The sequence below is a fragment of the Aegilops tauschii genome, chromosome 5 (genome assembly GCF_002575655.3).
Source record: "Aegilops tauschii subsp. strangulata cultivar AL8/78 chromosome 5, Aet v6.0, whole genome shotgun sequence".
NCBI lineage: Eukaryota > Viridiplantae > Streptophyta > Magnoliopsida > Poales > Poaceae > Aegilops > Aegilops tauschii.
This window is the reverse complement of record NC_053039.3, coordinates 413,582,706-413,595,694: the sequence shown is the minus strand read 5'-3', so window position 1 is coordinate 413,595,694 and position 12,989 is coordinate 413,582,706.

Below are 12,989 nucleotides of genomic sequence, written 5' to 3'. Positions count from 1 at the left end.
ATGAATGGTGTCATCAAAGGATACATTCGCAACATGTCACGTCCAGAGGGAAGCATAGCCAGGGGCTTTCTGACTGAAGTGTGCATATCCTACTGCACGAATTATCTAGGCATCGAGAACCCCGTTGGTCTGCCCGTCAACAGGCACCTCGGCAGGCTCGCTGGATGGGGTCACCGTGAGGGTCGCCGCGAAATGCATGTCGACTTCGAGGGTCGACTCGCCGACTTTGAAAGAGCAAACCTAGTCGCGCTACAACACATAGACGTGGTCGATCCTTGGGTGGTAGAGCACAAAACCTTTATTAAGAAGACGTACAATGACCGAGGCCAACAGAGGACGGACGGAGATATACTCAAAGAGCACAACTCATGTTTCACGCGTTGGTTCAAGCAGAAGCTTCTGTCGTACCCTTTACATGAGGATTCTTCCGCGGAATAACAACTCATATTCGCCTTGTCACAGGGCGCCGAGCACAACCTGATGACCTATGAGGCGTACGATATCAACAGCTACACATTCTACACCGAGGCCAAGGACATGAAGAGCGATGGTTATCAGAACTCCGGGGTAACGATGGAATCCTACACCGGTAACGACAAGGACAGATACTACGGAAGGATCGAGGAGATCTGGGAGCTGAGCTACGCTGGAGAGAAGGTCCCGATGTTCCGTGTCAGATGGGCCAAGAGCGTCCTAAAAGAAGACCGGTATTTCACCACCATGGTTATACCTGAAGCCAAATCCAAGACCGCAGGCGCAAACATCACCGCGAAAAATGAGCCATGGGTACTGGCTTCCCAAGTGGACCAATGCTTCTTCATTACCGACCCGTCAAAGCCCAGTCGTGTTGTCGTGAGGAGAGGCAAAAGGAAGATCATCGGAATGGATGGAGTAGCCAATGAGCAAGACTTCGACAAGTACGGCCACCCGAGAATCGAACATGACGACGATGATGAAGTAGCAGCATACACCACAAGAAGAAGCAGGACCACCCTACCTAAAGGACGTCCGTTCCACAGAAGAACTCCATTTGCGAAAAAGAAGGGCAAGAAGATTGTGAACAGATAGCTAGCTAAGATCGATTGTATTTAAATTGTAGCCTTCATTTCTCGATTGTATTTCATGGGCACTTTTTGAACTATCATGAATATTTTTAAATTTCATGGACACTCGATCTCGATCCCCCTCCATCTCGATCGCTATCCCACCTCGCCAGATCCGGCCCCCCTCGCCGCCGAGCACCCCCCGGTCCACCGGCCCCCCGCACCCCGCGCACCCTCCCCCGCTCCACCGGCATTACTGTTTGATGATATTTTTAAAAAAATTATTACTGTCTTATAAAAAGATATTACTGTTATGATTTAAACAAGTTTGAACATATTTAAACACAAATAAATATCAAACAACATTTTAAATGCATAAAAAAATTGTGGAGCCTGGGAATCGAACCCAGGACCTCCTGGTGTGAGAACTGGCTGCTGACCAGTCGAGCTAGTAGAGGGAACTTGGTGTGGATCAGGTCAGGTGGAAGATAACCTGTTGGCTCGAGCAGAAATAAAAAAAAATTACTAATGGCGCACCAGGGTGAGGTGCGCCATTAGTATGGATGTACTTATGGCGCACCAGGGTGAGGTGCGCCATTAGTATGGATGTACATGTTGGAAGATAACCATCCCCTCTCTCTCCCTCGCCCTCGCCCTCGATCCCCTTCCCCTCTCCTCTCCCGACGCCGCTGCCCCGCCGCCTCGACGCCGCCCCGTCGTCCTCGTCTCCGCCCCGACGCCCCGACGCCGCTGCCCCTTCCCCTCTCCTCTCCCGACGCCGCTGCCCCGACCTCCTCCTCGCCCCTCGACGTCGCCCTCGATCCCCTTCCCCTCTCCTCTCCCGACGCCGCCGCCCCGTCGTCCTCGTCCTCGCGCTCCTCCTCGTCCGCGCCACCGCCGTGCCACTCCGACCTCCTCCTTGTCCCCTCCGGCCTCCTCCGCCTCCTCAGGTACTGCCCCCACCTCTCCCTCCCCCTCCGGCCTCTCCTTCCCCTTTGTAAATTTTAGGGTGTAGGGTTTGACTCTGAAGCTTTGTATTCTGGCAGTCAATTGGATGCATCATGCCTTATCCAAACGCGCCTGCAATTGCTCCCCACACAGATTACTTCCATAATGCAGCATAAATTTGTTTCAGTAACCCTGTAGTGCACTTTTTTTGGAACCGTCTGTTGCCCAGTTGCTGTAAACTCTTACAAATTATCACATAGTCTACTATTGAAGTGCAGCTAGCTATTGGTGAAAATGAACCATCATAAAAATCTGTAGTAGCTACTATAGTGAAAAAATACAACCAATCTTCTTTGCACTCTTATATATGTTAGCAAGCTCTTTTATTCTACTTAAGTCAAAATTGAGCACATCATCAAGTTGTGTATTTTTTTTCAAGTACCTGCACAAAGAGACACACAGGGAAAATATGGCTTCAGAGCAACAAAAGATCAAATGAAGCCCTTGTCCATGTCCAGAACTAGTTATATTGAATTTTGATGCTTCACCTAACATCTGACCACTTTATGTGGTCTAGGCGTTTACTGCTTGAAGGAAAATAATCATGACTTTGTGCAAGACACTGACTGAAAATGGGTGTAGCTACACCCGGTAGTAGGATGCATTCTCCCGGTAAAAATAATCATGACTTTGTGCAAGACACTGACTGAAACTGGTTATGAATATGTATATATATATATATGAATGTTAAAGAGGAAAATCATGAAGGGTAGCTGCCAAGAATTTTAGATGAAGCAAAGCAGTGTTGCCCTGTTCTTATGCTGCCAACAGTTAATTTGATTTGATGATTCCCCTTTGCAAGATTTTGATTTTGATTTTGAATTGCTGAATAGTGGTAGTAGTACTACCACATTGCACTTGGAATTGCATTTGGAGAGTGGAGAGTGTGATGATGATGATCAGGTAGCTAGCAATGTGAAGAGTGGGGTGTTGGTGATGAGCAAGCAGAGGATGAGTGTGTAGTGCAATGCAAACGAGTGTAAAGTGGCAAGCAAGCAAACAGGGGAGCAGGAAAAGGTGTGGGGTACTGCTACTCCTCTCCTCTGCAGTAGGCATTGTGCTCACGTAAAGGGAGCTGTGATCTTCTTCCTCCTCCTCCTCTTCATATTCTTCTCTGTCTCTGTCCCTCTCTCTCTCTGCATCATCAGCATCAGCATAAGCATCATCACCATGGAAATAATCTAATCTAGGAGTATCTATCTATCTTTGTGTTGTGCAAGGGGAGTCAGAGAATATATTTGTATGTGTGTATGTGTGTGGTGTGGTTAGCTTGGGTATAGGTGGTCTGGCTGGCTGTTGCTCTACCACCAAGAAAGGAAGGACTCACTCCCCACCCCTCCCCTGCTTCCTTTCTTCCACCCCATCACCTTCAAATATGCTCCCACATCTCACTCACTCCAAACAATCCTCCGATTCAAACCCCAAATCTAGCACCATTTTGTTTAGGTATAAAAAACAGTAGCAATTTTAAAAGAATAGTAGCAATTTTAAAACAGTAGCAAAAAAATTAGGTATAAAAACAGTAGCAAATAAAAAAAGAGTAGCAAATATAGCTAGGGAAATTTTGTTTAGGTATAAAAACAGTAGCAAATAAAAAAAGCAGTAGCAAATTAAAAAAACAGTAGCAAAAAATTAGGTATAAAAACAGTAGCAAATATAGCTAGGGCAATTTTGTTTAGGTATAAAAAACAGTAGCTACAATTTGTAAAAAGCATGAGCAACTGATCTGATTCATCTCATCCTCTCTCGATCTGCAGGATACAAGTGGAACAAGGCAGGGGCGTGGGTGCTTGCTACTCAGGCACGGCGGCAGAGCCAAGCACACCCTCCTCTCCCAAGGTACCAACCCCTCTTCCTCTCCCCCTGTATATACTGCTGTCCAGTACATTTTTTTGCTCAATTTGCTGCTGTCCAGTACATCTTGTTAAAATTGCTGCTGACCAGTACATCTTTGCAATATATGGTGATGTGTACCATTCTTGATAGGATGTATCAATTGTAGTAGATGGTCAAGAAGATGTATAGAAAAGAAAAAATGATGGTATACTTGTCCACCCGAGAGGCCCTTGAGTTTGCCGGAATGTCGATTAACTTCCGTTCCGGCAAATTCGGGTACTCCATATGTCCTATTTTCAGCAAAGGTCATGCTGAAATTTTCCGTGAATTTTAGCATGACTTTGCTAAAAATAGGACATATGGGGTACTTGTGACTAATGCATGGGCCGGGGTATCTTAGTAGGTAATTAAGTAGGATCAAGTGCCCCGGCGTACTTGTGACTAATGCATGGCTTTTAGGGTGCCTCGGTGTCGATAAAAACCGAAATGATGAAAGCTTAGGCTTTTAGGGTGCCTCGGCGTCGAAAAACCCTCAATGATAAAAGCTTAGCTTTTAGGATGCCTCGGTGTCGACAAACCCTAAATGATGAGACCATGATCTTGTTCCTTGACAATAACCAACTTTTTGACCAAACTTTGTTCCTATTTAGAGAGAAACATGGCCAACAACGATGAGGCCGGGGGTTTGAGCGTCAAGCCATTCTGGAAGCTGTCCCAGGAGATGGAGGAACAACCTCACTTGTATGAGGACGCCGCCTTCCCCACCAATCCTGAGACCACTGATGGTACCGCCGAGGATGACCCCACTGATGCCACCACTGATGGTGCCGCCGAGGATGCCACCACTGATGATGGCGGCGCACGCACAGATGGCAGCCAACCGAAGAGGCAACGGAAGGACCGGCGCCCGACCGTGCTCTGCACCCTCAAGGAGGAAGTTACTGAAGTGGACTCCGACGGGAATCCAACGGCGCCCGAACGAATAGTCAAGGGGTACTCGCTTCAGCTCGGGTGCATTCTCCGGAGCACCGTCTCGATCAACACCGAGAACCTGAGGCATCCTGACCGAGGGAATTTGCGCAACCTCCTCTTCATGAAGCTGCACGAACGATACAAGTTCCCCGCTGAATTTGAAAACACAAGCCTCAAAGGGAATAAAGTGAACAATGCTGCCCTCACGAAGATGAGCAAGGCCCTGTCTACTTGGAAAAGCAATGTGAAGAGAATGATCGAGAAAGGTGAGAGTTATGAGAAGATTAAGGAGAAAAATCCTTCGATCACCGAAGATGACTACAACGACTTCAAGATCAATTGCTCGAGCAGCGCAAACTCCGAATCAAGTAAGTGGGGGAAAGAAATGCGGGAGCTGAACTTAGGGGAACACACACTCGGTCCCGGCGGTTACAGAGTGGCGGAGCCTATATGGGACAAGGAGGAGGCGGACCGTGCCGAGCAAGGCCTACCGCCCCTCTTCGATAAATACGGTGACAAGCAGACCAGGAACTTTGTCACGGCCCGGTACAAGAAGGACCCGAAAACAAAGGAGCTTACCACGGATCCGAAGACCAGGGCGCTTGAGCTTGTTCTGGTAAGGAATACACCCCCTCGTAATTAGCTCCATATGGTTGCATTCTAATTAATGAAGCCAAATTTCTAAATGGTTCACATTCCTTCCGCAGGCGACTGAAAGCAGTAGCGCGGGGTCGACTAAGAGCAACCCTTGGGACACCACTCTAAATAGGGCGTTGAATGTAATGAAGAACAAGGATAAGCTCAGTAAGCTGACGTCAGCTGGTCATGTGGCCGGCAAAGGCTTGTCGACAAAATGGTCGTCATACTATGACACTGCTAGGCGGAAGGAGAAAAAGACCAGCTCGGAAAGCCAGGCGTGCGAGGTTCAAGAACTCAGGGCACAGGTGGCGCGGATTTCGGAGATTGTCCAAGAGCAAGTGAAACAACAACTCGGAGTGACGATCACCGCCATTGTGCCTACCTTGATCCAGGGGATTAGTGCGTGGATTGCGGGCGGCCAACAGGGGCCGCCCCCTATTCCTAGCTTCACGGCCAGCAACTCGCAGAACGCGATGGCGGGGCCATTGGTGTCTCCGGCGGAGGCGGCATTGGTGTCTCTGACGCCGGCACGGGAGCTTAATGCACCCGGGTGTACGCCGGCCGGCACGTCTGCAGCAAGCGGCCCCTTCGTCAACTGCACGCCCGCCGTTGGCGGTGCCTCGACATTAGCCGAGCTCGACGCCATCATCACGGTAACTAATTAAGCCTCTCTCGGCCGAGGACTTCATCTCCTTGCCTTTGACTGGGCATCCCTAACGCCCTACATGTTTTCGCAGGGCGCCGCCGAGGTTCCGTGCACTCTCCTGCACTTCGTGAACAACGAGCTGGTCGATGTCGCCAAGGGCAAAATCGTTCAACCGGGCAACCCCTTGTTCCACGGTACCCAGATGCCACCCAACTTGTTTAGGGTTCAACTGGTTCGGGTGCTGCCAGGCTGCGACGAGGTGTTACCTCCGATTCGACCCATCGGGGCCGACGATGATGACGTGATGAACCTCAGCGCCTGCCTGAGCTGGCCCCTGCTTTGGCCGAAGAGCCAGATTCGTTTGGGGGCGGGGGACATCACCCCAAAGACAACACCGCCAGTCGTGCCGGCGCCAAGTCGGCCGCATGGCAAGACCGCCGCAACGGTGCCGGAAATCCCTATGCCACTGGATCCAAACATGCATATGGCACAGGATCAGAACGACGACGACGACGATACATTTGCCAACGTCGATCAGTACTTTGCCGATCATGGGGACGGTGGCGACTTCATGGGTCCTCCTTCTCAAGAACCCAACCCAACAAAAGACGTGTGCGATTTAGCTGGTACTGCGGAGAAGCCAAGTTGCAACAGGCGTCGTCTGCAGTTCAGCTCTCAGGAGACGCCTCCAGCTGCCGACTTGACCGAGCCTCGGCTAGGCGAGGTGCCAAATATGATCAGCCCCAACACACTCAAGAAGGCGGTCTGTGAGCAGAACTCAGTCCCATTATAGGAGATCAAGAAGAAGGCACGCAAAAGAAAGACTAACAAGGGTGCGGGCCAGCCGGCACCGAGTACGATCTGTGCTCAGGACGGGCCACCTTCAACTGCGGATATCTCGAGGAGGGTGCATGTGGCGGGTAAGCCGATGCTACCGAGAAATATGCTCGATGCTGCAACCGGTGCTATGCAGAGTCTGCATGACAGTGTTCTTTCTTTGGAGAAGCGGCGTCTCCGAGAGAAGGATGTGGCATACCCGGTTTTCGCGGCCAAGGTGCCAGAGGGCAAGGGCTTTATGGATAACTCCATCGGGGGTACGATCGTCCTGCGGTTTGATGACATCCACGCTATGTTGAACCTTCATCCGCTGCACTACACCTTCGTTCGGCTATTTTCACTGAGTATGGAGATGCAGATCATTCGCGACAAGACCCCGGACATCGTGATAGTCGACCCCTTCTACATGCGTGCCAAGATCTTGGGCAGCGCTGGGGACCGGCAAGTCGCGAGTTCTTACCTCGAAGGCGTCATTCTGGCAAACCAAGATAAGGATAACTTCCTCGTGCCTTACTTTCCCGAGTAAGTCCTCCCATCAACCGCCCTGTAACATATGAATTCTTAGATTTCGATCGTTTTTCTTTTAACATTCCGTGTTTTCTGCAGTGACACACATTGCACGCTCATCCTCCTAAGCCCCAAATATTCCATGGCCACGTATTTCGACCCGGACCGTCAGTCGAACATAGACTACACAAATGTCAAGAAGGTTCTTGATGATGTTCTCCCCGGCTACGTCAAATCTGGAGGCACCTTCACCAGGCCTATTCGTAAGTACGGCAAGCACGTGTTCTCCCACAATACGACGTTCTGCTGCGTCAAGCAGCCGCCTGGCGGTCAGAAGGGTGCCTACTATGCCATCCATCACATGCGGGAGATCGTACGGGACCATCATCAACTACTGCTACCGAGTAGACTCAAAGATTGGGCCGCGAGTGTGTCGGCAATCCAGGACGCGGACATCAGACAAGAATTCTTTCGCATCCAGTCGGAGTTTGCGGAAATCATCCATCAAGATGTCCTTCATACCTCGGGGCAGTTCTACCTCAGAAATCAACCGTACAACAGTGACATCGACACAATCCTACAAATGCAGGCTGACAACGCCCGTTGTTTCATGACTCCCACGATAGACGGCGGCTTCATCCACGCTCCGGTCCCTTGAGTCGAGTCGAAAGCAGTGATGCTATGTCTAGTTCTGAAACATCGATTGGCTCATGTTGTAATTAAACTTTAATGAACTTGTAGTATGTCTCTTTGGTTTCGAGAGTCCTTCAACTTAGATGTAATCGATGCTATTAATGTCTTGCTTTTCTCTTCCGATCGTTCTGTTGTATACTTATATATTGCTTATGTATTGTCTGTGAATTGGTACTAACGTTTCGTTTGGCTACTGCATAGCGATGCCGTGGTATGTCGTGTACAAGGGTAAGGTTCCCGGAGTCTACGACGACTGGGAGGAGTGTCGGAGACAGGTTCACCGATTCAGCGGTAACAGTTACAAAGGGTACGCCACTAGGGCCGAGGCCGAATCTAGATACGCCCGCTATATAGCGGGAGAGGGGAGGGAGCGTTGGAGGAACCGGATGAAGACGAGTTTCATCGTGATGATGCTCATCGTGATGACCGCAGCTCTCTTCTATGTGATGGTAGTTTAGATGATCGATATCGACTTGTAATGTGAAGACAAACTCACGGTCTCGAGACTTGTAATATAATGTTCTATCTTTGTTCGGTCTTGTCAATTCGGAGACTAATATGATGAATTGTATTTGGAGACTAAAATGATGAATTGTATTCAGAGACTAATCTTCTATTGTATTCGATGAATCTGTTGTTGATGTGTGCTGTCTATATTTTGTCCAATTATACATTTTGTAACCTGTGCAAAAAACAGAAAATAAAAAAATAAAAAAAACCTAATATTCATACTAATGGCGCATCACATCATAGTGCGCCATTAGTATGCCAAAGGATACTAATGGCGCATCACTAAACAGTGCGCCATTAGTATGCCGAAGTTAGTAATGGCGCATCCTGTTGTAGTGCGCCATTAGTATGCCAAAGCACCTGGGTATACATGGCCCCCTGGGAGGCATACTAATGGCGCACTGTTGTATATACTAATGGCGCATCTGGGGTGCGCCATTAGTATACCAGATACTAATGGCGCACCAGTGGTGCGCCATTAGTAAAATATACTAATGGCGTGCTACTAATGGCGCACCACTAATGCGCAATTAATGGCCAGATTAGGTGCGCCATTAGTAGGCCTTTTCCTAGTAGTGTCCTCATCGGCGGCGATGGAAGGTAGCGGCGGCATGATAAGTCTCCATCGTATCTACTTTTCCAAACTCTTTTGCCCTTGTTTTGGACTCTAACTTGCATGATTTGAATGGAACTAACCCGGACTGACGTTGTTTTCAGCAGAATTGCCATGGTGTTATTTTTGTGCAGAATAAAAAGTTCTCGATTGACCTGAAAATCAATGGAGATTATTTTTGGAATTAATAAAAAATATTGGCGAAAGAATCAGCGTCAGGGGCCCACACGCTAGCCACAAAGGGTGGGAGCGCGCCCACTCCTGGGGCGCGCCTTGTGACCTTGTGGGCCCCCTGGACCTCCACCGACCTCAACTCCAACTCCATATATTCACTTTCGGGGAGAAAAAAAATCAGAGAGACAGTTTCATCATGTTTTACGATATGGAGCCGCCGTCAAGCCCTGTTCTTCCTCGAGAGGGCAGATTTGGAGTCCGTTTGGGGCTTTGGAGAGGGGAATCTGTCGCCATCATCATCATCAAACATACTCCATCACGAATTTCATGATGCTCACTGCCGTGCGTGAGTAAATCCATTGTAGGCTTGCTGGACCGTGCTGGGTTGGATGAGATTTACCATGTAATCGAGTTAGTTTTGTTAGGGTTTGATCCCTAGTATCCACTATGTTCTGAGATTGATGTTGCTATGACTTTGCTATGCTTAATGCTTGTCACTAGGGCCCGCCATGAACTCAGATTTGAACCCTTTATGTTTTCATCAATATATTTGTGTTCTTGATCCGATATTGCAAGTTATAGTTACCTACTATGTGTAATGATCCGGCAACCCCGGAGTGACAATAGTCGGGACCACTCCCGGTGATGACCGTAGTTTGAGGAGTTCATGTATTCACTAAGTGCTAATGCTTTTTTCCGGTACTCTATTAAAAGGAGGCCTTAATATCCCTTAGTTTCCAATAGGACCCCGCTGCCACGGGAGGGTAGGACAAAAGATGTCATGCAAGGTCTTTTCCATAAGCACATATAACTATATCCGGAATACATGCCTACATTACATTGATGAACTGGAGCTAGTTCTGTGTCACCCTATGTTATAACCATTGGACGATGAATGCCATCCGACATAATTATCCATGACTGATCCATTGCCTTCGAGCTCATTTCATATTGATCTTTACTAAGTTACTTTTCCGTTGCCACTTTTACAATTGTTACGAAACTACTACTGTCACTTTTGTCACTGTTACTGTTACTTCCATATTACTTTGCTACTAAATACTTTGCTGCAGATATTAAGTCTTTCAGGTGTGGTTGAATTGACAACTCAGCTGCTAATACTTGAGAATATTCTTTGGCTCCCCTTGTGTCGAATCAATAAATTCGGGTTGAATACTCTACCCTCGAAAACTGTTGCGATCCCCTATACTTGTGGGTTATCAAGACCTTTTTCTGGCGCCGTTGCCGGGGAGCATAGCTCTATTCTCTGAGTCACTTGGGATTTATATATGTTGATCACTATGAGGAATTTGAAAGACGAAAGAAATAAGTTTTTTCCCTCAACTACGAGGGGAGGTAAGGAACTGCCATCTAGCTCTGCACTTGATTCTCCTTCTGTTTTGAGTAAACTTGCGACACCTACACCTGCTATTGATCCCAATATGTCGCATGTTATTTATGATGCCACTTCTTCTTTGCATGGTACTTATGATGAAACTACTTTTGTGCTTGATAATACTGTGCCACTAGGTGAATTTCTTGATGAACAACTTGCTAGGGCTAGAGAGAACGAAATTACTGAAACTGATGATATTATTGAAGATTATGCTTATGATTCTACCCCTAGATATGAATTGCCTGTTGTGCCTGAGGGTTATGTTATGGATGAAGAAACTGCTAGAGACTTCTTTGCTTGCAATGATAGAGAGGATCTTAAGAAATTGTTAGTTAAGCTGAAAGAAAAATCCTTGAACGCTAGAATGAAATATGATCCCGCTTTTGCTACTTCACCTATCTTTGTTACTGATAAGGATTATGAATTCTCTATCGATCTTGAGTTAATTACTTTGGTTGAATCTGATCCTTTTCATGGTTATGAGTCTGAAACTGTTGTGGCACATCTTACTAAATTAAATGATATAGCCACCCTATTTGCTCATGAGGAAAAAATCATTATTACTATATCCTTAAATTATTTCCTTTCTCACTAAAGGGTGATGCTAAGATATGGTTTAATTCTCTTGCTCCTGGTTGCGTGCGTAGTCCCCAGGATATGTTTTATTACTTCTCTGCAAAATATTTCCCTGCTCACAAGAAACAAGCTGCTTTAAGAGAAATATAGGGGGAGGCTTCTCCAATTACTTAATGCTTTGCCTGATCATCCTCTCAAGAAAAATGAAATAATTGATATCTTTTACAATGGACTACTCGATGCTTCCAGAGACCACCTGGATAGTTGTGCTGGTTGTGTTTTCAGGGAAAGAACTATTGAGCAAGCTGAATTGCTATTGAATAATATATTGAGTAATGAAAATGATTGGACACTTCCTGAACCAACTTCGAAGCCATCTCTGAAGAAAAGGGGTATTCTATTTCTCAGCCGTGAAGATATGCAAGAGGCAAAGAAATCTATGAAAGAAAAAGGTATTAAAGCTGAAGATGTTAAGAATCTACCACCTATTGAAGAAATACATGGTCTTGATAACCCGACACAGGTAGTAGAGGTAAACTCTCATTTGATGAAGGTGATATTCCTCATAATAAGTGTTCTAGCCTCCACTTATTCCAGCACCCATCCTCTCCTTCTTCCTCTAGAAAGAATCACTGCATAGCTCAAACTCGTGTTCTTGCTCATCTTGCTGCCATTTTCGATCTCCTTGTTCAAAGCCCTATTCACAAAACTGCTTTGGGGGATTGTTCTTTGGTATGTGACTCCTGCAATGGTCCAATTAGTTTTTGTTCTAGTGCTTTATTCCTTGCAAACTTTTGCTGCTATGGTGACCATGTTCTTGAGCTTGCATGTCAAATTTATATGGTCCAAAGTTGTTTTGATGCATGATATAGCTTCAAGACACTTGTAGGAGTAGTTACTATCAATTTTGTTGAGTTTGATTCACATTTATTTTGAGTCACTAAAAATTTCAGAAATTTTCAGAGGAAGAAAATGTGAAGAGATTATTGAGAGGCTCGTTGAGCCGGGGTTCGAAGGAAAAGGAAAATGAGGAGAAGGAAAAGCCCAAGTATAATCTTCCTCGCATTGCGGAAATTTGTCTTAGCGAATGGCCATGTGATGCATTCTTACAAGTGGTTGGGATTTATGATGATTTCTATTATTTGGCTGGGAATGCAGGCATCACCGACTTCCTCCTCGACCGGTGTAATCAGTATCTCTTACACACCAATACTTTCATGCAAAACTTTCACTTTCATGCTAGAAAATCACCACCCATGGTGGCCTTCCATTTATATGATGAGTACAGAGAAATGACGCTTTATGAGTTTTGTGTGGTTTGTAAATTACCTTATGAAGGTGGCGTCGAGGAACCACGTCCTAGTGATGTGGAAGGCCTTATTCATGAAATCACCGTAGGGGAAGGTAGAGGAGTGTTGGGAGCGAGAGTGTCTAGTATTCATCATCCTACTATATGCTATTACTCATTATTTGCTGGGAGATGTTTAATTGGTCGTGGAAAGAGTGGAGGCCTTAGTGCCCCTGACCTCACTATTTTGC